The sequence below is a fragment of the Tenrec ecaudatus genome, chromosome 11 (assembly GCF_050624435.1).
Source record: "Tenrec ecaudatus isolate mTenEca1 chromosome 11, mTenEca1.hap1, whole genome shotgun sequence".
In the NCBI taxonomy this organism is placed as follows: domain Eukaryota; kingdom Metazoa; phylum Chordata; class Mammalia; order Afrosoricida; family Tenrecidae; genus Tenrec; species Tenrec ecaudatus.
Window position 1 is genome coordinate 139546383 of NC_134540.1, and position 24373 is coordinate 139570755.

Here is a 24373-nt window from a genome sequence, read left to right on the forward strand (position 1 = left end):
TTCTGCTCAAAGCCTTTTCAATATTGGCTAATAATGACCTCTGAATGGCTTTCCCTTAAAATCTAAACATAGAACTCCAATATCATATCGTTTATTTGGAGTAATGTGCTATTTTACTTATACTTTCCTTATCAGCCTAGTTGACAATATAATTTTGTGATAATTCTATTATATATATAGAAATTCTATATATATATAGAAATAAGGTTGCTATTATTTATTTATTTAAAAGTCCATGTTGTTTGTTTCAAAATCCCGAAGTGTACTATGGAACTTTAGAAAATGAAATTTTGACATAGATGGTAATTATATTACATTTGTTCTTTATTATAGATAGCTAAGGGTTACTGAAGGTTAAGAACATAGCTTTAGTCCCTTCTGTCTTCTTTAAAAAATGTCTCGAAAACCAAAATTTTTTGTAAAGCACTATTTTTTCAATTGAAATGTCTTCTACATCTACATATGCAAATATATATATATGGAAATAGATCTATGTGCCTATATTTATAGGTCTAGTATTAAGGTAGCTGAAGGACATTGGGCCTCTATTCAAGTACTCCCTCAATGCAAGAATACTTTCTTCTATTAAATTGGCATTCTATGATGCTCACCCTCCCGACACAACCACTGAAGACAAAGCGGGTGTATAAGCAAATGTGGTGAAGAAAGCTGATGGTTACTGGCTACCAAAAGATATAGCATCTGGGGTCTTAAAGGCTTGAAGATAAACAAGAGGCCATCTAGCTCAGAAGCAAGAAAGCGCACATGGAAGAACACACCAGCCTGTGTAATCACGAGGTTCTGAAGGGATCAGTTATCAGGCATCAAAGAAAAAATAATCATATCGTTGGTGCACACCTCCATGATATGATCCCTAAGGACAAATGGGTGCATAAGCAAATGCGGCGAAGGAAGCTGATGGTGCCTGGCTATCAAAAGAGCTAGCATCTGGGATCTTAAAGGCTTGAAGGTAACAAGTAGCCATCTAGCTCAGTAGCAACAAAGCCCCAACTGGAAGAAGCATACCAGCCTGTGCAATCATGAAGTGTCGAAGGGATCAGGTATAAGGCATTATCAGAACAAAAAAAATTTCCCATAGTGAATAAAGCAGGAAGTGCAGAGTGGAAACTCAAAGTTCATTTGTCGGCCACTGGAGATCCCCTTGCAGAGGGGTCTAGGGGAGATGATTCAGTTAAGGTGTGATGTAGCACCAATGAAGAATACTGCTTTCCTCTAGTTCCTAAATGCTTCCCCACCACCACCCCACTATCATGATCCAAATTCTACCTTGCAAGTCTGACTAGACCAGAGGAGGTACACTGGTGCAGAGAGGAGCTGGAGGCACAGGGACTCCAGGGCAGATGATACCTTCAGGACAAGGGATGTGAGTGGCGATACTGTGAGGGTAGAGGGAGAGGGGGTTGAAAAGAGGGAACCGATTACCAGGTTCTACATGTGACCTCCTCCCTGGCGGATGGACAACAGAAAAGGGGGGTTGTGGGAGATGCTGGACAGGGAAAGATATGACAAAATAATAATTTATAAATTACCAAGGGCTCATGAGGGAGGGGAGAGTGGGGAGGGAAGTGAATAAAAGAGGGCCTGATGCCAAGGCTTAAGTGGAGAGCAAATGCTTTGAAAATGATGAAGGCAATGGATGTACAGATGTGCTTTATACAACTGATGTATGTATGGTTTGTGATAAGAGTTATATGAGCCCCTAATAAAACTTTTTAAAAAATGTCTTTTAATTCGCAAATACAGTACTAAAGTTACCTAAGTAAAAGAAACTAAACTTTTCCCATTAAAAGCATTATGAAAAACTATTATATGTAATGAACTAAAATTTGGTTACATAAAAATGCAATTTAAATATAAAGTCATCCACTCCCGTAACTCAGCTAAGCCTATTTTTTGCTGTGATTTTAATAAACTTTATTTAATTATGTTTACACTAAAATCCATCTGTCTTTTTTCTTAGGAGATAGTGGTTCGAGAAGGGATCATGGAAACAGCAATGGATTAATGCAGATACAGACTGAGAGACTTAGCTATAAAAGCTGTTGTGAATTTTCATTAAATCTTTGTTCAAAGACTTAAGCTTCTGCTCAAGTTGTTTTCTATTTAAAGACTGCAGTCCCCTGTGGAAACTAAAATCTGTCACTGAAAGAAAGCTGTTCTATTATGAAGTTACTGCCAGTTTGTTGGTAGCAGACAATTGTGTACCAAAATAAATACTTATTTCCAATTAACCACACCAGCTCTAAATCAATTTATTCCATTATTTTTTATTTTCTTCCATTTTAAAAATCAATATAAATTTTACCTACATTTTGATTTATTGATTACTATCACCTGTAGTCCTTTTCCTTCTTTCAGCTGTTCACATCAATACACCCTATACACTTTTTGCATTTTAATTAAGCTATTTTGTGTGGGTAAGTACCCATATATAGAGACCAGAGGATGTATATAGGTACAGATAAGAGCTGGGAACGCAGGGAATCCAGGAAAGCAACCCCCTTAGGACCAATATTGAGGGAAATGATATCAGGAGGGGTAGGGAAGGTGGTGTGAGAAAGAGCAAACCAATCACAATGATCTACATATAAGCCCCTCCCTGAGGAAAAGGACAACAGAAAAGTGGGTGAAGGGAGATGTCAGACAGTGTAAGATATGAAAAATAATTATAATTTATAAATTATCAATGGTTCATGAAAGACGGAGGAAGGGGAAAAGTGAGGAGCTGATACAGAGGGCGTAAGTAGAAAGAAAATGCTTTGAAATGATGATGGCAGCAAATGTACAATGTGCTTGACACAATGGAGGATGTATAGATTGTGATAAGAGTTGTACAAGCCCCCAATAAAATGATTTATTTAAAAGAAAATTCCAAACTGTTATGCACGTTCTCAGGAGTTCATCACCCAAATCTTGGTTTAATGTTTTTTAAGCACAGCGGTACAGATTCAATTGCATCTTTTTCCTGTTTTTATGCGTATTGAATAGCCATGATTTATATTATTCTCAGGGTCTTTCTTGCTGTTGCCAAATAAGCAGTAGTAAGCATCTTTAAATTTCTACTCTCAAGCCAAACAGATTTCTCTTTTTTACACAAAGGATGGATTTTCAGAAACAGAATTGATGGAACAAAGTGTGTACGTGTTTTTAATGTTTGCAAAGGTTGCCAGATTGTTTTCTAAGAGGTTTTGAACAGTTCATATCTTTTTCAGCAATGTAGGAAAGTACATTTTGCCTGCATTCCTGCTGACAATAGATGTTAGCACTCATTGTAATTTTGTCAGCATGATATGTATAATATGATATCTTATTGTTGCTTTAATTTTCGTTTTCCTGACAAGCAGTGAATTTTAACATCTTTTCATAATTATGGTGGTCATTTGAATTTCCTGTTATTTGTTTTGCACTTTCACTCAATGTGCACTTAACATTTATGTTAAGAGATCTGTTTTCTCCTTCATCTTCTTTTTGTTTTCTTCTTATGGCATATTTTTTCTTTCTTTGCAAATGTTTTTTCTTACATTATATTGATCTTCATAGAATTTGTTCACTTTTGTCATTAAGCTGTTTTTGTATTTAATTAAAAATAAAACAAAATCATGAAATCTTGCATTTTAATTTATAACAATTATATTTATATATATAACAAATATATGTTTTATTACCTTCTTTAAGATCATAAATATAGACTCCCATATTTTTCATTTATTATTATTGTTTTAATATTAACATTTTAATGCCTCACCACCTATGCTGTCCTAAGAATTATACCATCAGGTTGTATCACGAGCTTTTATTTAAAATGACTTCACTGCTCTAATACTTGCGATTGTTGATTGTTTTATAAATTTATTGTAGATCTCTGTGCTTCTCAAGATGGATTCGGCAAGTATTTGTAAGAAAATTCCATTGTCTTAGCTCTTGTTGCTCTCAGTGCCCTTGAGGTGACTGCGCCTCAGATCAACCCTATTTACAAAATGTGAAGTGTCCCCCACTTCTGTCCAGGCTTCTCAATTGTTACAGCAGAGCCATTGTTGTGCTGTCAACCCATCTCCTTCCTCTTTTACACTGACCTGTGACTAGGCCAAGCCTGAATTCATTTTCCAAGGGCTAATCTCTCCTGCAACATGCCCAAAGTATGTGAGATTAGGTCACACCACCTTTGCTTCTATGCAACATCGTGTTTATATTCAGCATGAACAGATTTTTTTTGTCCTTGTGGCAGTCCATGATGCTTTAAATATTATTCACCAGCACTTTAACTCAATTCTTTCTGGGTCTTCCTCATTCATTTTCCGACATTCATGTGCCTATGAGGCAATTTGACATACTATGACTTGGTTGGGTTACCTTAGTTCTCAAAACGATATTTTTGCTCGTTGACACTTTAAGGGGGTCTTGTGCGGAAAATTTGCCCAATACAATATGTCAGTTTTTTCCTTGACTGCTACTTTCATGAACATGGACTGTGGTTCAAAAAAAATTCTTGACAATTTCAATATATTTTAATTCTTAATATTGTTGTCTCTTGGTCCCAGGGTGATCATTTTGGTTCTCTGCACATTGAAATGCAATATATTCTGAAAGCTGCATTTCTTGATGTCCTTCAGCAAATTACTTCCAGTCCTTCTCCCTTTCAGGAACCAAAGTTGTGTCATTTACATATCACAGGCTGTGAATAATTATCATACTATCCTAACAACACATTCTTTTTCATTCTTTTTCAGGTTATTTGCTTGATTTTTATATGACTGATCATTTCCATCATGTAGATTGAATAAGTACAGTGAAAGGGCACAACACTGATACAAACTTTCCCTGATTTTTAAACCATCCAGCATTCTCGTCTTCTATCCAATCTGCCTCTTGCTCCATGTACAGGTTCTGCACAAGTACAATGAAGTGTTCAGAAATACAAAATCTTCTCAACGATATCCACAGTTTTCTATAATCCACAATCAAATGCATTTGCAGAGTCTATAAAACACAAGCAAACATCTTAAGGGTATTTTCAGCTAAGATCTAGCTGACATCAACAATGACATCCCTTATGGCATCTCCTTGTTATCACTGGGATTCTGTAAGCTATGTCACCAGTATTTCAAATAACAGCAGGCTCCCCCCAAAGTTAACAGGTTCCAGCAGAGTTCCTAGACTAAGAACAGAAAAAAGTCCATTTCAAATTGCAATATTGAAAGACGCTATAGGTAAAATGTTGAATGAAACTGGAAGAATCAAGTATCCAGGGGGCCATTGTATTAAAAAGAGCTAATTGACATTCCACCATTTCAGATGGCAGCACATGAGCAAGAACCAATGATGCTGATGAAAGGCGTGCAAACTGCACCGATGGCATTAGTCTAAGAAAGCCTTAGGAATGCATGCCAAGGGGAATGTTTCAAGGGGCCGATGAAGCACTGGAGCACCCGTTTGTCTATGATAGGGCATTTGGAAGACAGCTATTTGGCCAAATGTCTTCAAGAGATTTATATTTATAACTCATTCCAAAGAAAGCTGATCCAACATAATGCAATTTTAGAGCAATATCATTAATGCCATGTTTAAGTAAAATCTTGCTGAAGATCATCCAAAAAAAGATCGCACCATTACATTTACAGCGAGCGTACAGAGCTCCAGCGCGGTCCCAAAGAGAATGCAGAATAAGGAATACCATTGCTGATGTCATGTAGAATTTGGCTGAAAGCAGAGACTATCAGAAAGATGTTACCCAAATGCCAGGATATTCAACTGTGTGGATAATTGTGCTCATGCAGAACCTGTACATGAACAGAGCAAGGGAATCTGCCTTTGAACATGTCCAGCCAGAATGCTCCTCATAATCTAGTCTGGTGAGACTCCATTTCATGTACTGTGGACAAGTTGTCAGGAGAGACCAGTCGCTGGGAAGGACATCAGGATTTGTAAAGTACCAGGGAAGCAGGAAAAAAAAGCAAAACAAAAAGGAAAGTCATCGACAAGTGATTGACACTGCTTGATTTTTTTTCAAATATCTGAACGATTGTGAGGCTGGCAAAGGCAGTGTTCCCTTCTTTTCTGTGTAAGGTGACTTGAGTTAGAATTGAGGGCACCTGACAATAACAACAACAAAGGATTAGAAAGATAGATTGTCTATTGAGGATTTGGAAAAAGCATAATTTTTCTATTAGAGATAAAAGAACTGACTCCTTAATGGTTAGAATACAAAATTTCTGATGCAGCTGCTAGCTTGATCCCTTCCATAAGTAATAATCTAGATCTTTAACAGGAATTTAAATTATTTGATGATATTTTTATTTTCAAGATATTTATGGTGCCCAATTTAATTTTATGTTAACTATGTTAGCTAATAACATCAGAAATATCACTTTGCTTACTGTACTGCAAAAAGGAAACCACAGCTCTCAATGAATTTCAGTGAATTGGGGGGAAAATAACATGAACTCCCATGTCTTTGTAGACCATAGTGACTCAGAGTGAAAGTAATTAGATAATAGATCAATAAATGTGATTAAAATTTCAGAGTTGACACAGTGTTATTATTTGCCTGCTTGGGCAATTGTCCTCTTTCCACATTTTCTAGTCTGCATGGCTTCTCTAGGATGTTGGTAGAAAAAGAACTGCAATTTTCTCTCTTATTTCAATCAACAATTTTAAGTTCAACTACATACCATCTAAAATATTCAGAGATAATGAAAAATTTAACATTGCACCATTTAATAAATTTTCATCATGAAGTAAAAAAAGAAGCTTGTTTATTATTATTTTTATTTTAGAGAACAAAAATTTGGATAAAATTAAATTTAATAATTTACTAAATGTAATAAGAAAATTTGAATGGTCTTTTTAATAGTGATGTATGACCAGTACTACAGAAAACTGGCACCCTAATATTGCATAAACATATGCAGATTACTGAAAGTGATCGAGTCATGCCATAAAAAGTAATCCAGTAAACAGCCAAAAGACTTGAGCAACAACCTTCAACAAGTTGACATGGTATTTACTCTTTTTACAAAAGAGACTTCCGAATTCCATCGATAAGCACACTTTCTCTGAAAACACTTTTCTGAGTAAAGTTACATGTAGTTTAACAAAATAGTAACTATGTAATTTGTGGCTGAAATGAGGGGGGAAAGGAAAAATGTAAAATTCTAGGTATTTTTGGTTGTTGTTGAAGACAACTAGAACATTACTGTAACAGAGGGATGCTTTAAAAAATAGTGAGTTTCTATTTTAATTCTCATAAGTGAAATTCAGTATTGAATATTTTAAAAATTGAATGGTAGAGAGCTGAGTATTTTAAAAGTCTCATAGGAAAACAGAAAATGTACTTAAGAAATGAAAAAAAATTATTGAGACGGAGTTAATGATACAGATGACAACAGATAAAAATGTATTTTGGTATAAATGGGGCAAGTAGACATATCCTCCATTTATGGAAAGTTTAATTTCACATAAGAGGCCATTAAGGACCTTTGGAGTATGCTGAGAAGTGGATGTCTTGATATGATCAAAATACCACTTCAGGAAAATCATTCTTGTTTTTCTTTGTAGCACACTTACAGGGGAGAAAGAATAAATCCTCAGCTAATTGAAGTAATGATGACAAGAATCTTTCAAGATCCTAAATTAGAACTGTTATTATGAATTCAAAGGAAGCAGAGAAGGTAAGTGCTTCTTCAAGAGCATGTGTAAGGTAATTGTTAAAAGAGATAAGCATACTTCTTTTATATTAAATGATATAATGATGATGCACTAGAAGGTTGATGCCCTTTCAAGAGACTGTATTTTCATATATTGTTAAAGGGTTGTAATGTGACTGTTAATATGAGGAAGCTATGTAAGAAAGAATAAATTAGATAAACGATTTAACAAATGAGTATGGCCCTTGGAAATATTTTACCTTAGAAAGACCCAGCTTGTCTTCTCATCTGATTATATCAAACCCATTACTATTGAGTCAATTCTGACCCACAAGGACCCACCCAATAGGGCAGAGAAGAACTTCTTCTGTGGGTTACCAGCTCTGAGCCTGCACTGGAGCAGACAGTTTCATCAAGAAGAGGCCAGTGGGCATGAACTGCTGATCTTGAGATTAACAGCCCAATTGCAGCCACCAGGGATCCTATCTATTTATACACATACTCATAAAATTTATATCTGAATCGAATCTGCCCATAAGTAGCTGGCTGCCTCAGTAACTGATGAGGAAGCTTTGTCCAGCAATCTACCTCCTGGCATAGCTCTGATAGCAATAAACATTTTCAGAAACACCATGAAGAAGCTATGAACAGAGCAGCCCGGGGCAGCAGCTCGTCCTGTGGAGAATTTTGTACAGTATTCTCATCTAGGAAATGACTAATTGCTCTCTTCCTTTCTAGAAACAACTCCATACTAAGCAGTGGGACTTTCTTCTGAGTGCAAATATGAGAATCTTTCTTAGTACGTTTGTTAAGAAATGATAAGTCCACAATCAAATTCTATTTCAATTATGTAAATTTATTCCACTTATGTAAATAGATTCATGGCAATATGAATGGTGCCTAATGTAAAGCACATTCATAGCTTTTTATTTTTAAAAAGTGTTTGAGAATCAAACTTTAATAGAAAAAATATAGAGCCCTGGTTGGGCCTCCCTCTTCATATACACTTTTAATAAAGATGGAATTAAAACATAAATAATTGATAAAACTTGAGTCACATCTATTTGTTTCTCTCAGAATCATAATTAATTAAATAGGAATTATTAAAGGATAAATAAATACATAGTGGGATAATCAAATAATATTTATCTTACTTTTCACAATACAGAAAAAAATTGAGATTGAGTGTTGTTAGTCTGGGTACAAGAGAGAAACAAATTCCTAGAGATACTCATGTGTATAAGAAAGAGCTTTCTATAAAAGAGCAATTAAATATTGAGAAAACATTCCAGCTCAGTCCAGATCAGGTCCTTTAGTCCAATATTAGCCCATATGTCCAGTACCAAACTATAAATTCCTCTTCAGAGTCATGCAACACATTCAATGACATTGAATGCAGGAAGATGACAGGTCAGTGAGTGGAAAGTCTTGTGGATCCAGTGGCAGTGGAAGCATCTCAGTGCTGGCAGGGATCTCCACATGGCTCCTTAAGCTCTAGGGCTCTAAAGTAGCTTCATGTGTCTTGTCAGCAGGCATGTCTCACAGGGAGTGAGGCTGTGTCACTCCTCCAGTGAGCTATTTATCTTCATAGTGCCTCCAAATGAGGCCAAGCTGTGTCCTGATTGCCAGGCTAAACTCCACCCCTACACTCTTAAGTTTCAAATTGATAGGAGGTTATGCAACTATCACACTGAATTAGAGGGAAGATTTTTTAAAATTAAATTTATTCTGAGGGTTACAGAAGACTAAAAGGAGGAGTAAAGCGAATAAATGATTACCTAGTCAAATGTAGTGACTCAGTGAAAAATTTTGGAAGAATGCAGAAAATAAGCACAAGCTAATTCCATACTTTCCTGATGGAAATAAAGGTCTGGTTGAGCAACAGCTTGGCAATAAAGAGGAGGATTCTCATGAAAAAAGCCCAGAAAGATAGCAGATATTTGACTGTCCTTGATAAGACGTGTCTGAAGACTCCCCCCACCACCCCCAACTCGCCCCGACAGTGGTTTAGTCCCCCTAGCATTGGAAGAGGTAAACTGACAATTTGCTCTGCACTCCCTACTGATCCTGCATGACCCCTCCCTGCAGCCTTGGGTCTGTGGTGTTGGAAGAGGAGAGAAGGTGGGCTGAGCCATCTATAGTCACACACAATATGGGTCCCAAAACTTGATCTAATGCCACCTAGGACTGTGGCACCTCTTCCCTGGCACACCTTGGAGGATAAGACCACCTCTGGGGAGGGTGGGATTAGGTGCACCTGCATCAGATAGGGTGAACTTGGTTGAAACAGCTTGGGACAATGTACCGTGGAGAGTCTGAAGTTCATCAAGTCTTTGCAGCCACTCAGAACCACACACTGCCATCCCACCAATTCCGACTCACAGTGACCCCATAAGACAGGGCAGAACTTCCTCTGGAGGTTAACAAAACTGCAGCTCTTTATGTTAGTAGAACACCTCATCTTCCTCTCTTGGGGAAGCTAGTGATTTTGAACTGCTGATCTTGCAGTTAGCAGCCCAATGCTTAACAATTATGTCACCAGAGTTGCAGCCCCGGGGCTTTGAAAAGATAGATCCCATATGTCAACTTCAGACTGTGCTGCTTAAGCTGGATTCTAGGGATAGCTCTGACATTTAGATCCACTGAAGACAGCTCAGGTGACACACATAACATTTTGAATATAGTCATTTCACTCTCCTCAAGACAGCTGAATTACACATCCTATAAAAAGCAGAAGCCAACATTGGAACATTGACCAAAAAAAAAAAAAAAGAAAGAAAATCCTCCCCCCCCAGACTCAAGGTGATGAAGTCATTTTCACATTTTCAATTCAAAGGGACGCTATATGACAACAGAGATGCCCCCCTGAGTTTCTGATAGGTTACAGTAGAAGATGAGATAGAAGAAATAAGGGAAGCACTACAAAAACAATTTAGTATAATAAAGAAAACCCAGGAATAATCAGAGAATTCTAAATAGAAACCCAGAAGACAAACACTAAGATATTAGAACTCAATAACACTCTAAAAGATCAAGCAGTAGAATTGAAAGCATGAAACAGGAATCTCAAAGGATCAACTCTCAAGACCGCCAAAAAAACAAAGACCAATCTATAAACAAAACCACTCTCCTCCCCCTCAAAAAAAAGTTGGAAAAAATAAGAATTTTATGAAACGTTATCAAAAAAAACAGCCTGTGAATTATAATCCTTCCAAAACAGAGAGAAGAAAAAATAACCCCAGAGAAAATAGTCCAAGAAATATTCCAAGAGAACACCCCCAACAATATGAAAAGACAGAAAATACATTCAGGAAGCCTAAAGAGCCTCAAACAAAATTGAAGCAAAAGAAAAGCAGCATCACACATTATAGGCAACTCAGGAAATAAAGAATAGTCTACAAAGGGGAACCAACAAGAATGAGCTCATATTTTTCAGTGAAAGCCATGTGTAAAAGAGGCAATGGAAGGGTATGTTCAAAATCTTAAAAGAATTCATTTGCCTAGTCCAAATACTATATCTAGAAAAGTTATGCTCAAGTAGAAGAGAGAAGTTAAGCCATTTTCAGATGAGCTAACACAAAATTTTAAAAATAAGAGCAGTTATACAAAAAATACTAAAACCAGATCCTTAGGCAGAGAGTGAACAGCCAAAGACATAAATTTAAAATCAACATACAAGGCACCATTAACAAGAAATCATCCTATTAAAGTAACATGCAAAATGAGACAAAACCACAATAGTCAAAATAGGAAAGCATTCCACCACGAAGGCCACAATAAAGTGAGATGGGGAGAGAGTAAATATTAAATAATCAAATGCAGAAGAAAGCATGTTGTTCACAAGAAAAGATAATCAACCACCTTAAACTTGGAGAAAAAAATTTTTAAAATAACTAACAAGCGTCAAATAAAAGCATAAAACCTCAGCAAAATCAATAGAGAGGGAAAATAATAAACATTTAAACCTACTAAACAGTAAGATTAAACAAAAAGGTAAGAAATACTGAATAGAAAATCTGAAAATAAAATGAAACCAGCACAGAAAATTATGATGAATAAAGAGAAACACAATAAAAATACAGCAAATGACAGCAATAAAACTAACTATAACTAATAAAAACAACATGAGTTGTAAATTGATTAAAAGCATTGGTGAAGAGAGAGAGCCTAGGAGAATGAACATGATCTTGTGACACTTTGATAGGCTATTTACAAGAAACACACCTCAGCCTCAAATGAAAATAGACTAAAAATCAAAGGATGGAAAAATATATAGATCAAGCGAAGTTACTAAAAAAAACCCCACAAAACACAAGCAGTAATATTCATGTTTGATAAAGTAAATTATAAGCTAAAAACGCTCATGAGAGTTAAAGAAGGTATGGAATGAGGAAAGCCACACACAAAAAGCAAGAAGACAATCATGATAAACATTGAGAAGCCCAATAAATACTCTCTAAATTTCTTAGTAAAACTCTTATAAAGTTTAAGAGACAAAAAAGAATACCATAATAGTAAAAAAAAAATCATACACCAGTTTCAAGGAAAGGCAACTCAACTGGGAAACGACGGTAAAGACTAAGAATGCTTCAGCACATAATTAAGACACTTGATATTGTAATCATATAAGGAACAACAACACAATACACATTTTCTTCCAGTACTGATGGAAGGCACTCCAGAATAGACCATGTATTAGGAAACAAAGCCAGGATAAATACATTTTAAAACAGCAAAATACAAATACTCTTCTCTTCAACTCACAATGTTATAAATTTATGAAAGCTACCCCCCCCCACACACACCAAAAAAACATCAAATCCATAGAAATTGAGCAGCACCTTATGTAAAATACACAGGGTAGTTGAACAACTAAACAGTGTAATTTAAGAATTCCTAGAAACAACTGAAAAACATTCAGCATACCAAAACCTTTGGTACATAGAAAAAGCAGTACTCACAGGGCAACTTATAACAATAAGAACTCATATTAAAAAAACAAAACTAAATCAAATCCACTGCCATTGAGACAATTCCAATTCACAGGGATCCTTTAAGACAGGGTACAACTGTCCCAGTGAGTGTCTGAGGTTAACTCTTTAGCAGAGTAGAAAGAACAAAGTTAAATTAATTGGAAAATAGAAAATAATAAACACTGCAGAAAGCCAGTTCTTTCAAAGGATTCACAAAATGGATAATACAGTGGTATATTTAACAATGTAAAAAAGTAGAAAAATAAAACACTACAAATAAGAAATAAATTGAGAGAAATCACACAAGAACCAACAGAAATTAAAGAAAGATAATGGCAAAAAATTATGGAAAAATGTATTTTAATAAATTGTAAAATGTCAAAAATTTAACAAATTTTGAGAATCACATTTCCCACATAAATTAACACAGATTTATATAGAAAACCTTAGCAGACCAACTGCAAGTCATTAAAAACTCCCAATATCAAATAAATAAAATAAAAATCCAATGCTGTCTGTAGAACAATATCTATTTACATAGAAGGAAATATAGTCAATATATTTCTTATTCATAGTTACATACCAACCACTAAAGCTAGATAAAAAGGTTGAAAATTTTATGAAGATTTTCAGTCAGAAATTAATCAAACATGCAATCAAGATACATTGATAATTATGGGTGACTGGAATTTTGGAGTTGAAATCAAAGAGGAAGAAAAGAATTTGGAAAATGTGGTCTTGATGATAGAAAGGAAGATGCAGATTGCATAACAGATTTTTGAAAGACAGCTACTTCATCGCGATTTTTTTCAACAACCACTATGTATGTAGACTTCTCTAAATGGAATACACAGAAGTCAAGTTGGCTACCTTTATGGAAAGAGGAGATGGAAAATATCAATATCATCAATTAAAATGAGAGCAGAAGCAGATTGTGGAACACACTATCAAATAAGAATATATAAGGTCAAATTGAAGTTAAAGCAAATTAAAATAACTCTACAAGAGTCAAAATACAAACTTTTATATCAGAAGGTCTCAACCCATGGGTCACAACCTCTTTGGATATGGAACGACCCTTTCACAGGAGTCACCTAAGACCATCGGAACACAGGAATAGTTCACAATATATGATTACATATTGTTTTGTGATTAATCACTATGCTTTAATTATTTTTAATTATGTTCAATTTGTAGCAAAGAAAATACAGCCTGCATATCAGATATTTATATTATGATTCATAACAGTAGCAAAATTACAGTTATGAAGTAGCAACAAAAATAATTTTGTGGTTGGGGGTCACCACAACATGAGGAACTGTATTAAAGGATCGCGGCATTAGGAAGGTTGAGAACCACTGTTTTATATGTTTCACCTGAATTAAGAGAACATCTCAAGAACCGATTGGACTCATTGAACACTAATAACAGAAGCCCTAACATACTGTAGGATGACATCAATCACAACATTTATGAAGAAAGCAAAAGAGCATGAAAAAGTCAGGGAAGAAAGTGAAAGTTCAACGATGATGTCCAAAGAGACTCTGGAACTAGAACTTGATCGTAAATCGTTAATTGACATCGAAATATTTCAAAGGATAACATGTGATCTGGAAGCAATGGAAGTAAATTCAGAACTCTAAACTGTACAGAAGTCATTATTGAGAAACAAAGGCTCCGGACACTGACATAATATCACCTGACATTAAGCCCTGAAACCATTCATTTGCTATCGCAAGAATATGGATGACTTCAACCTGGTCCATGACCAGAAGAAATCTGCAGTTACCCCTTTTATATCAAGGTGGTTGTTGTTAGGTGCCATGAGATCAACGCTGACCCATGCTCATAAACAACCATATGCACAACAGAAGGAAACGCTGCCTGATCGTGTGCCAGCCTCCCAATTGTTCCTACGCTGGAGCCTGTTGTTGCAGCCGCTGTGCCAATCCATCTCCTTGAGGACCTTCCTCTTTGTCACGGCCCCACTACCTCACCAAACATGATTTCTTTCTCCAACGACTGTCTTCTCCTAACAACGTGTCCAAAGTACTGGAGGACAATAGGCTTGGCAAACTCAGTCACTCTTACAAAGATAAATTTTTGTGATCACCAGTAATATACAGAAAATTAAAGAAAAAGAAACTTGGTTATATATATGTATATATATTTACCATCACCAGTATTATACAGAAAAAAAAGAAAGTTGGAGACATGTATATATGTGTATATATATGTGTGTGTGTATATATATATATATATATATAAAAATAAAATACTACAAATAAGAAATAAATTGAGAGAAATCACACAAGAAATCACAATGTATATATTCATTCCTATTCCTTGTCCCTCAAACTTAAATAGTGGTTTGAGTGGTGAGAGAGACGTAAAATTTAAATGAATTTGGGAGTCTGTATTGACATGTTTATCTCAAACAGGGAATGTTATAATTTTTCACCAGATAAACAAATGAAATACTGTGTGTCTTATATTTTCTAAAGTGAAAAACTTAGAACAAAGACTATGATGTTTTTGTTGTGAAAGCTTCTACTAGTTGAAGCTGATTCAAAACACATTGGGTTTTAGATCTGTTTTATTTTTAAATTCAGCCTGACTAAAGTTTAATTTGCATTTGCTTTATGTTCGTATAGGGGGAAAAGTGGTTATTTGTGACTTAGAAATCAATTTATTCCCAATTCTAACATTGATTTACTCTGTGCCCCTGAGCAAGGCAATTAACTTCTTTCTGACTCTATTTCTTAATTTATAAGGTGCAGGTGCCACCATTATGCAGAAATGGTGGAATAAATTTTAAATTCTCAGTGAGGAACACTCCAAGGGGGACAGAGAGTATAGTGTGATGGAAATCTGGTCATATTTTTTGAAATGATAGTTTGTAAATGCCATGGAAGCTACTTCCTCTTGCCAGATACGTTAGTCTGCACAATGGTAGAAAAGATATTGTTAGAATTTCAGAATTCTTCTCTTCCTATATGGAAGAAATGTCATTTTACAGATTAAGAGAACCATCCCTCTCAAACATTAGCTGATTTTCACAGAGCAATAGAGTGGAATATATCATTCGGTTAGAAAGTGGGTGAAAGGAATTTCATTTTTCTTTCTTTCATGGTTTCCTCTTTAATCAATATAGAAAACCATGAGAAAAACAATGCCATCAGGCTGCAGATTCACAGAAGGCCTTCTCAACTGAGGTGTGTTTCTTCCCTCAAGAACCACTCCATAGCTGGAACTATACAACTTGAAGAACATTTTTCTCAACAAAGATGCTTTTTACACTCAATATTATATATATATATATATATACATATATATATATATATGTGTGTGTGTGTGTGTGTGTGTGTGTGTGTGTGTTCATATAAAATACCTAAACTACAACATGGGGGAAAGATGAGGCTTTCTAGACCATACAGAGTTACAGTCTCAAAAACCAACCAAGACCATGCTACCCTGCTCTTTGGGGTCCCTATGAGTCAGAATAGACTCAATGGCAATGACTTTGGTTTGGAACGTACAAAATTACACAAAGCAAAATAAAATTAGAAGGTCACCAGAGTCACTGTATTATTTGATGCAGACAATGAACCAAGAGGAAGATGGCAACCTAGAACAGTAATCTGGAAATGAAATAATAGCGTCATGAAGTAAATGATTGCTCTGGAAAATAAATGGTCAAGTAAGTGTTGGGATTGACAAGATAGGGACAGGATATGTGTCTTGGATCAAGCAAGAACATTTTCACTTTTACTAGGAGAAGAACAATCCTAAAAATGAAATTAAAAATAATATTTTCCCACAAAATGTAAAAACCCATATAGATCAAAGTATAGATACAAGTACAGTTATAGATAGATCTACAGATATACCTTTGCTTTGCGGTAATGCCTTCAGTGGACCTTGCATTTCTGCCCTCAGTATGATTGGTCCTTGATCATGTGCTACCTCTTTAAAAAAAAAGTTTTATTGGCACTTAATCGACATATCATATAATTTAATAGTTCTGTTATATTAAGAAGAATTGTACAATCATTACCACAATCAATTTTAGAACAGTTTCTTCTTATACTCATTATCATTAGCCCCCATTTCCCCCTTACCCCTCCCTCATGCCATACCCACAAGAAATCATGAATCCATTCTTTATAGACTGACCTATACTAGATTTCATAGACAGGAAAACATACCAAAAAAACCACACGCAAACAAAAATCTCACCACGGTTACAGAATAATTGTTACCACAAGTCAGCATCAGCAAATAGTAAGGACACAGTCAATGCTCCACAACAACACTTCTCAGCCACCCCCAAACTGCTGGTCCTGTCTCTCAGCCACATGGTCCATTGTCTGTGGTTCTCAATGGTGTTGCTCCACTCGGTCTCCATGCCACAGTCTTCTGCAACTTCAGACAGAGATCTGAAATGTGCTCATCCAAAGGTCCTGGGCTTTCTCTCTCTACTCCTGCTTCATTGATGGCTCATCTTTGTGGCCGGAGGTAATGATGAAACTGGCAGATCCCTTCTTCTAGTGTTACACATACCCTATTTGCATACTCCTAAACAGTCACGTGGAAGGAATAAGAGAACTTGCGTAGAAGAGCCATTAAGAAACGTCACTCCATCACTGGCTCTATATTTCCATGCAATGGCTGTACAGAACTCATAAACAAGACTCACATTTATGGGGATATACTAGGGAAGGTCATAGACTACCGTCCACAGACAGGATCGGGAATTGTAGTCTTTGGTCCACAGAGTTTCCACTCTTCACCCAGCAGTCAAGTCACTTTGTGTTCCTCAGCTTCTTAGCCGCTTAATCCATTGTCTTCTGGTCTCCATGTGCCAGGAAGTTCACCGTCAAGTCTGCCTCAGAGGTCACTTCAAACAGAGATTTCAAGTGTGTTATGCTGTTTGGTTTAGGAAGACCCTTTGTTTCTAAGATGCCTCTTACACAGAGAGGGATACCTTGATTGAGGTATTTTTTTTCTTTCAATAGACCATATTCCCAAGGACACAAAGGGCAGTGATTCTGTTCACATCTTATAATAAGGTGAATATTCAGAATATATCTCACCTAAATCCCATTTATTAGCATCACAGAGAACTTCCTCCAGAATTTATAATGCATCATAAAAATTTATAATACATCATAAAAATTTACAATACATCACAAAAGATATGGTGCCTGGCAGGGGAATTGTCTACAATGCAAATGGTATGAAATTATTCCCTTTGTGAACAATAACTAAAGGCTTATTAAAATGGAATATTCAATTAAAGTGGAGACAAAACTGTTAAAGCAACAAAAACATGGTATCATGTAAGACAGAGAACATTTTATTCCATTTATGAATGTTTAAGAACTGACAGCTTTTAAGCCATCATTTTCTCGCTTCCTTTTTAATCTCAAATATAGGAAATGTAAGAAAATCCAATTATTTTCTCTCATGATTCCAATAGGAAGTTAAAAAAAGGAATATAGACTATTTCACGTTGACCATACTCATATCCATTTTTTCATCAATTTTTCCTTTGTTTCTCAAACATTTTTTGGACCCATTTGGGAGATATCCTGCTCTCCCTAGATGCCAAAATTATGTGAAATGAAAACATCCTTTTCAGTGTGCATGCCAGAAGGCATCAACAGTCTAAAATCCGTTTAAATTTGGGGGAGTCACACATAATATTTCTCTTTGTGGCCTGGAACTTCGGTGAGAAAATTACACATTGGATAAAATTCAATGAGTATATAAGAATTAGCTAAGCAGAGGAAGTGAAGGACATCCTCGTAGTGCATTGTATTAAGTACTGGGTTATAGGCAAAATATGTGTTTCTGATCCAGCAGCTTCTCTGCTTGAAAAGATTCAGTCTGCTTCTGAAACCAAAGTGAAGCAGCCAGGCACAGCAGTGGAGTGGGAATCAGCATATACTTTATTAACTAGAAGAATGGTGAAATATTTTCTATGACTACTTTGCCTCTCACAGAGTCAGGGCTTTATACGTTCTTGGGTGTCAGTACATTGTCTAGTGGCATTTTTTTCTTAGAGTTTATGGACTTCTCACTGAAAGCACAATCTATATTTCCTGTGTGAGTGCATCTGGTTTTTCTCTTAGCTGATCTATTATCTGAAGCTTAGATTGATACTGAATCGTTGACTTTTTCACAACACTATCGCATTAAGCCTGAGCACCTGGGGTATATCCCCTGTGTTAGTCAGGAGAGGCAGAGGAGGAAGGAGGAGGTATTTAGTTAGATTGAGAAGGAGGAGGTTAGTTAAAGTTGCAGATGCAGGAAATAATAGAGACTTAAAATGTGATCAAATTCTCATTAAAGGTTCCTCCCTCTCACTTCCATAAGGACTTATGAAGCACTACCCCCCTCTCCTCTGGCATTGCTATAAAATAAAATCTCCTCAAAGGCAGTGGGACAAGTAGGAGTACCTGCTGGGTTTTATCCCATGCATAATTAAAGAATGTGCCAACATTTGCTCTTAATTGTGCGTAGTACTATATGCAAAGCAAAAGGCGTCATTATGATTCAAAGGGTGAAACGTACAAGAGAGAGTTCCGAAGTAGAAAGAAGTTATATTACTTAGAGTCTTCTTAAGGATCCTGCTTATTAACCTAAAATAAACTAGCCGATGGTATCAGGATAACCTTAACATTTTGAAAAAATCTATACAGAATATAATCGAGGTTGACATGAAAATAACGATGAAAACCATTTAGAAGGATTTCTCTGTAAACTAAACGTGAAACTAATTGTATTAACCTGGGTGCATTAGAGAAACAAATCCACAGAAATTCATGTATAAGAGAGAGTGTTATATAAAGGGTAAGTGTGCACCAACAAACATCCCAACCAAGTGCTGCCCAAGCCCACAAATCCAACATTAACCCACATGTCCAACACCAATCCACAAAGTCCTCCTCAATCTCACAAAGCAGACGCAATGATGCCGACTGCAGTGAATGTGTATGTAAAGCATCTCAGCGCTGGCAGGGGTCTCCACACAGGTGCTCCAGCACCAGGGATGCATCGGGGTAGATTCATGTGGCTTTTCCTTGGGGAGGTCTTGCAGGAAGTGAGCCTTGCCAGCTGAAGATGGGAACTTCTAAGGCAGCTGCACCCTGGTCCGGACACCCCAAAGCAAGAGACTCGAGAACTAGAAAGGCGAAGCTCACGGGCCCTTTATCCCTCTGCCCTGCAATTAATCCCACTTGTGTTTATCAGCCAGGTTGGCACAATAAACTATCTAAGTTACAAATAAAAGATTAATTGGAGTGATGTAATGAGGAGCTGAGTTCACTCCATTCCATAGCAGTGCTGGCCCAGGGCACTCATTCTCCCAGTATAAGTAACATCAGACCCCAATACTGAAAGCTATAGCCAGCATGAAGAAATCAGTCAGATGTCACTAGCAACACTTGCAAGAAACAAAGGAGCTGTGATGGTTAGGGTTTACTATGTCAACTAGACATTCCTGGGTCAGCATAGAGCTGGAGCTAAACCTGCAGATTGTGGTGCAGCCAGATGATACCTCCTTGGTGCCCTAGCCTTTTTGTATAAGAGACTGCAGAATTGAATCGTCTTTGGTCCTTTGCCTTCTGCTAAAGCTGGATCTTGCATCTAGTCCCTCAATCTCTTGTTGGGTTGCCTGCCAATTCCAATAGCCATCACCAGACTGCTGTCAATGGTAGATTAATTTGGTCGACTCTGGCCCTCAGCATCAATCAGTCTGTGGTCCCTACTCTCTCTGCTTCTGGTTCATCAACTTCCACAAGTCAGGAGAAGCCTGGCGTGAACCAGACTGGATTTAACATTGTTTTTATTTTAAATAGTTTTATTGGCATTTACTACACATATCATGCAATTTAATCACCTAATCATAAGATTTGTGCAATCATCATCCCAATCAGTTTCAGAATATTTTCTTCCTGTACTCATTGTTTTTAGCTAAAATAAGTCATTTCTTGATACAAATCTCTTTCTGTAGACAACACACACAAGCATCACTGGTTTTGCTCCTCTAGAGGACCCAACTTCACACACCAGTCCAGTGAATTCCTGTAATAATGGACTGTTAGCAGCGTCATGTCATTATCTGTGTTAAAATTGTCTAAGGAAAGTCACATTGACCAAAGCTGACCAGCGCCATGGAATTAACAGGGAAGATAAGCAGTAGAACAAAGGACACCTCAGCTTGTCATCTGCCCCTTTGTCAAGGCCCCATTTCTCCCTAGCTCCTCACCCCAAATACCTAGAGGTTCTCAGAGCACTCAATTGTAAAGCCTGTCATTTAAGAGTGGATTATAGGAGAATAGGTTGTTGTAAGGCTGGACATGGGAATGCTCCGCCTTGCTGCTGGTAGAGATGGTTATATTATATGTCTGTCGGGCCACATGGTATTCTCCGAGGCACCAGACAACAGACAAGAAGAGAGGCTTTCCATCCAGACAGACAGAGAGAAAGTATTCCCATAGAGCTCGCAATTGAATGCACTGCTATCCAGTGGATGTTGACTTATAGTGACTCCCCGGTGGTTTTCCTAGACTGGAATTATGTAAAGAAGTAGAAAGCCTCATCTTTCTCCCCAGGAGTGGCTGGTGGATAAGAAAAACTGACCATGCAGAATGAAGTCCAGTGCATAACCACTACCCCACCAGGACCCTTCACCCCAGGAGCCGGAACCTTGTATTCAGCATTTGGTCCTCTTAAACTAGAAATATTCTTCCAAGTAAATTTGGGTTTGTTAGAGCTATGTATTTGTATTTTTTTCTTTTAGAGCAACACTAGGCAGTATTAAGCAAATTAAAGATGAATAATTTAATAAACAATATCCACCAGACTTGGTAATGCATGCAACATGGAATTTATAAGAGAACCCGATATAAGTGATGATGATTTCTTGTTTTCTAACATAGGTAATTGAATGGATAGTAGACTGGGATAATATAAGTTTGGTAGGCGCCACACACACATTGAAATTCTTTTGAGACATCTTTCCAGACATCCGTAAGGAGAGTTGGAATTACCAAGATCATACTGTATTATTCAGTTAAAACCCCTCAGCACTTTCTGAACTGGAGGAAATGTGGTAATTTTTGAGAATTTGTAGATGTTAGTACAGCATGTGTGGATTAAGAAGAGAAGAGAAGACTTGAAGAAAGTTAAGAGGAAAATAGATACTGTTTCACCATAACCTCACATTAATTATATATATGTATATATAGTTTTAAGTGTTGTGGACAAGTATCAAAATATGGCAATATAATTAAAAAGCTAAGAATTGAAAAATAACTTGATTTCCTATTGATATATGTAATTATAAACAGTTTCTATGAATTGTTTCATAGAAATGATTGAAAGCAAGTTTTATAAGTGATTTAATTTTTTGAGTAGTTTGTTATATAATAGAGAACACCTTTCTATACAAGTCATCTGATGTCTGGGACTATACATAACTTGTATTCTGTATTTCTGATGCCTCACATATAAACCAGCATGGAATAAGCACTCAATAAAACGTACTAAATATAAAATAAAGTATCCATGCCCAACATTTAATTGGTAGGATTAATGTTGAGTGCATTTTTTGGTGGGGAGGGCTTTCAGAACATTTTGTCTTTAAGTTGTACAATTTGCCTATAAATGACCCTTAAGTAGTATAAGCTGTCATCCAAAGATCAACACATTCTGTCCTCTATGCATGTGGAATTACTCTGTGTTGAGAGCTATTCAAGGTACTGAGGACAAAGCAGTAAACCATCAATTTAAAATATTTAGTGGATTAACTTAGACAAGTTTCATGTAGGTCAATTGTCTTCATTCATTACATTTAATTGAGAATATGACATAGGATCAAACTACTGAAACTGAAGGTGATAGAGGAACAATATTTTTTCTATCATCAAAACTCAAACCAAACTCACTGCCATTGAGTCAATCACAACTCACAATTCAGAGAAAAAAATGCCTCTTTAGGTTTCTAAAGTGTAAATGTTTTTAAGAGCAGAAAGCCTCAGTTTGTTGCTAAGGAACAGCTGGTGGGTTTAAATTGCTGCGCTTGTGGTCCAATAGGCCCAAACAAACAAACACATAGACCTGAACTCATTGCCATCGAGTTGATTCCTAGGGGCCAGGGTAGCAATGTTTTGAAAATCAAGACAGATAGAATCATATATTCTGAGGGACTAATGGAGCCTACAAATAGCAGTTTACACAACCTTAAGGCTATTAGAACTAGATGATTCCCAGCTACCACTATAAATTACTCTGAAAAGAATCACATCAGAAGGTCTCAGGAGAATGGGAGAAAATTGGGGAACATAACTCAAAAAAGTAAAAGAAAGCAAGCTTATAGTTGGATAGAGACCCCTTAGGTAATGACCCTTAATTACCCTTCAGGTCTGGAACTGAACACATCTTTAAGTTAGAATAGTCAGCCACTTAAGTTCTGTAAAGGGCAACCCAAGGGTTTGGAAAAAAAGGAGTGATGGAAACAAGAAACACAAGGATGAAGTAGCAGAAGCAATGGAGACTTGAGGGGATTGAACTGGACTTGAAACAAAATGTATCTAAATTATTGAAAGCAATAAATTTGATGATCTGCTCTGTAAACCTGCATCTAATGCATAGTTTAAAAAAGAAACAAAAATTAAAGTAAGTTTGGTCTTTAAATTGTGTCTTATATAGTGGGAGGCTAGATCCGATGACAGAGTGGCACAGTTGGAAATAGACCACTCGATCATACCTGTACAAACATGGCAGATCAAGAGATACTTGAGGCCACCGGAAGTTAAAAATGACAGGAATGGACTTCCCTTAGAACAGGAATGGGGAATCTTTTTCTTCCAATGGCCATTTGGATATTTATAATATCATTCCTGGACCAACAAAAGTATACACTTAAAAATTAACCTTCCATATTTGGCCAAACATTTAATTAAGTCACCCTTAATGTGACAGCTAGGACCTCTTTTTTTTCCCGGAAAGCGTGTGATATTACCTGTCAGTGATGACTTCAGGAGCCTGATATAGCCAGCTGTAGGGAACTGCATGTCCCTCAGCTCTGGATCAAAGCCATATACAACCTTCATGTATTTACTCTCGGTTTTCTGTCATATAAATTGTGCCCAGTGGTCTTCCTGACCTTGTTTCCCCTTGCAGTCATTAGTTACTTGACCTTTGCTAGGATTGGTGCTCAATTGCTAGCAGCCGCTACGCTCATTGGATGACACACACCGCCAGGTGCCCAGTATGCCTCATTAGCATGCGAACCTGTTTGAGCACTATCTCCCGCCTTGTATTCCTTATTTGGTAGGTGCGTGACTATTGGCTACCCCAGCTATACCTTATTTCCATATGATGTAATGGTGCCCATCCTTCGCTGGCTGTTTAAGCCTCTGCTCTCAGCTGATCAGACTCCTATCTTGTCCACATTCTCCGCGTCTCTTGCCCATCTTCATTCCCAGTCCCTCTTTCAGGTACCCACACTGTTGATGACCCACGGGATTGGTCAGCCAGCCTTCTGGCTGTATCTTTCCCATCAAAGAGAGCATGGTATGCTGACACCTTTAATTAGGATCTGTAGACTCCTGAAAGGTGAGGCAGTTAATTTCTTATTTTAAAACAAACCACTCACTTTGTGAAATTTTATACAGCAACCGTAGGAAACTGGAAGTATAATATTGGGAAGTGAGGTGCAGTAGT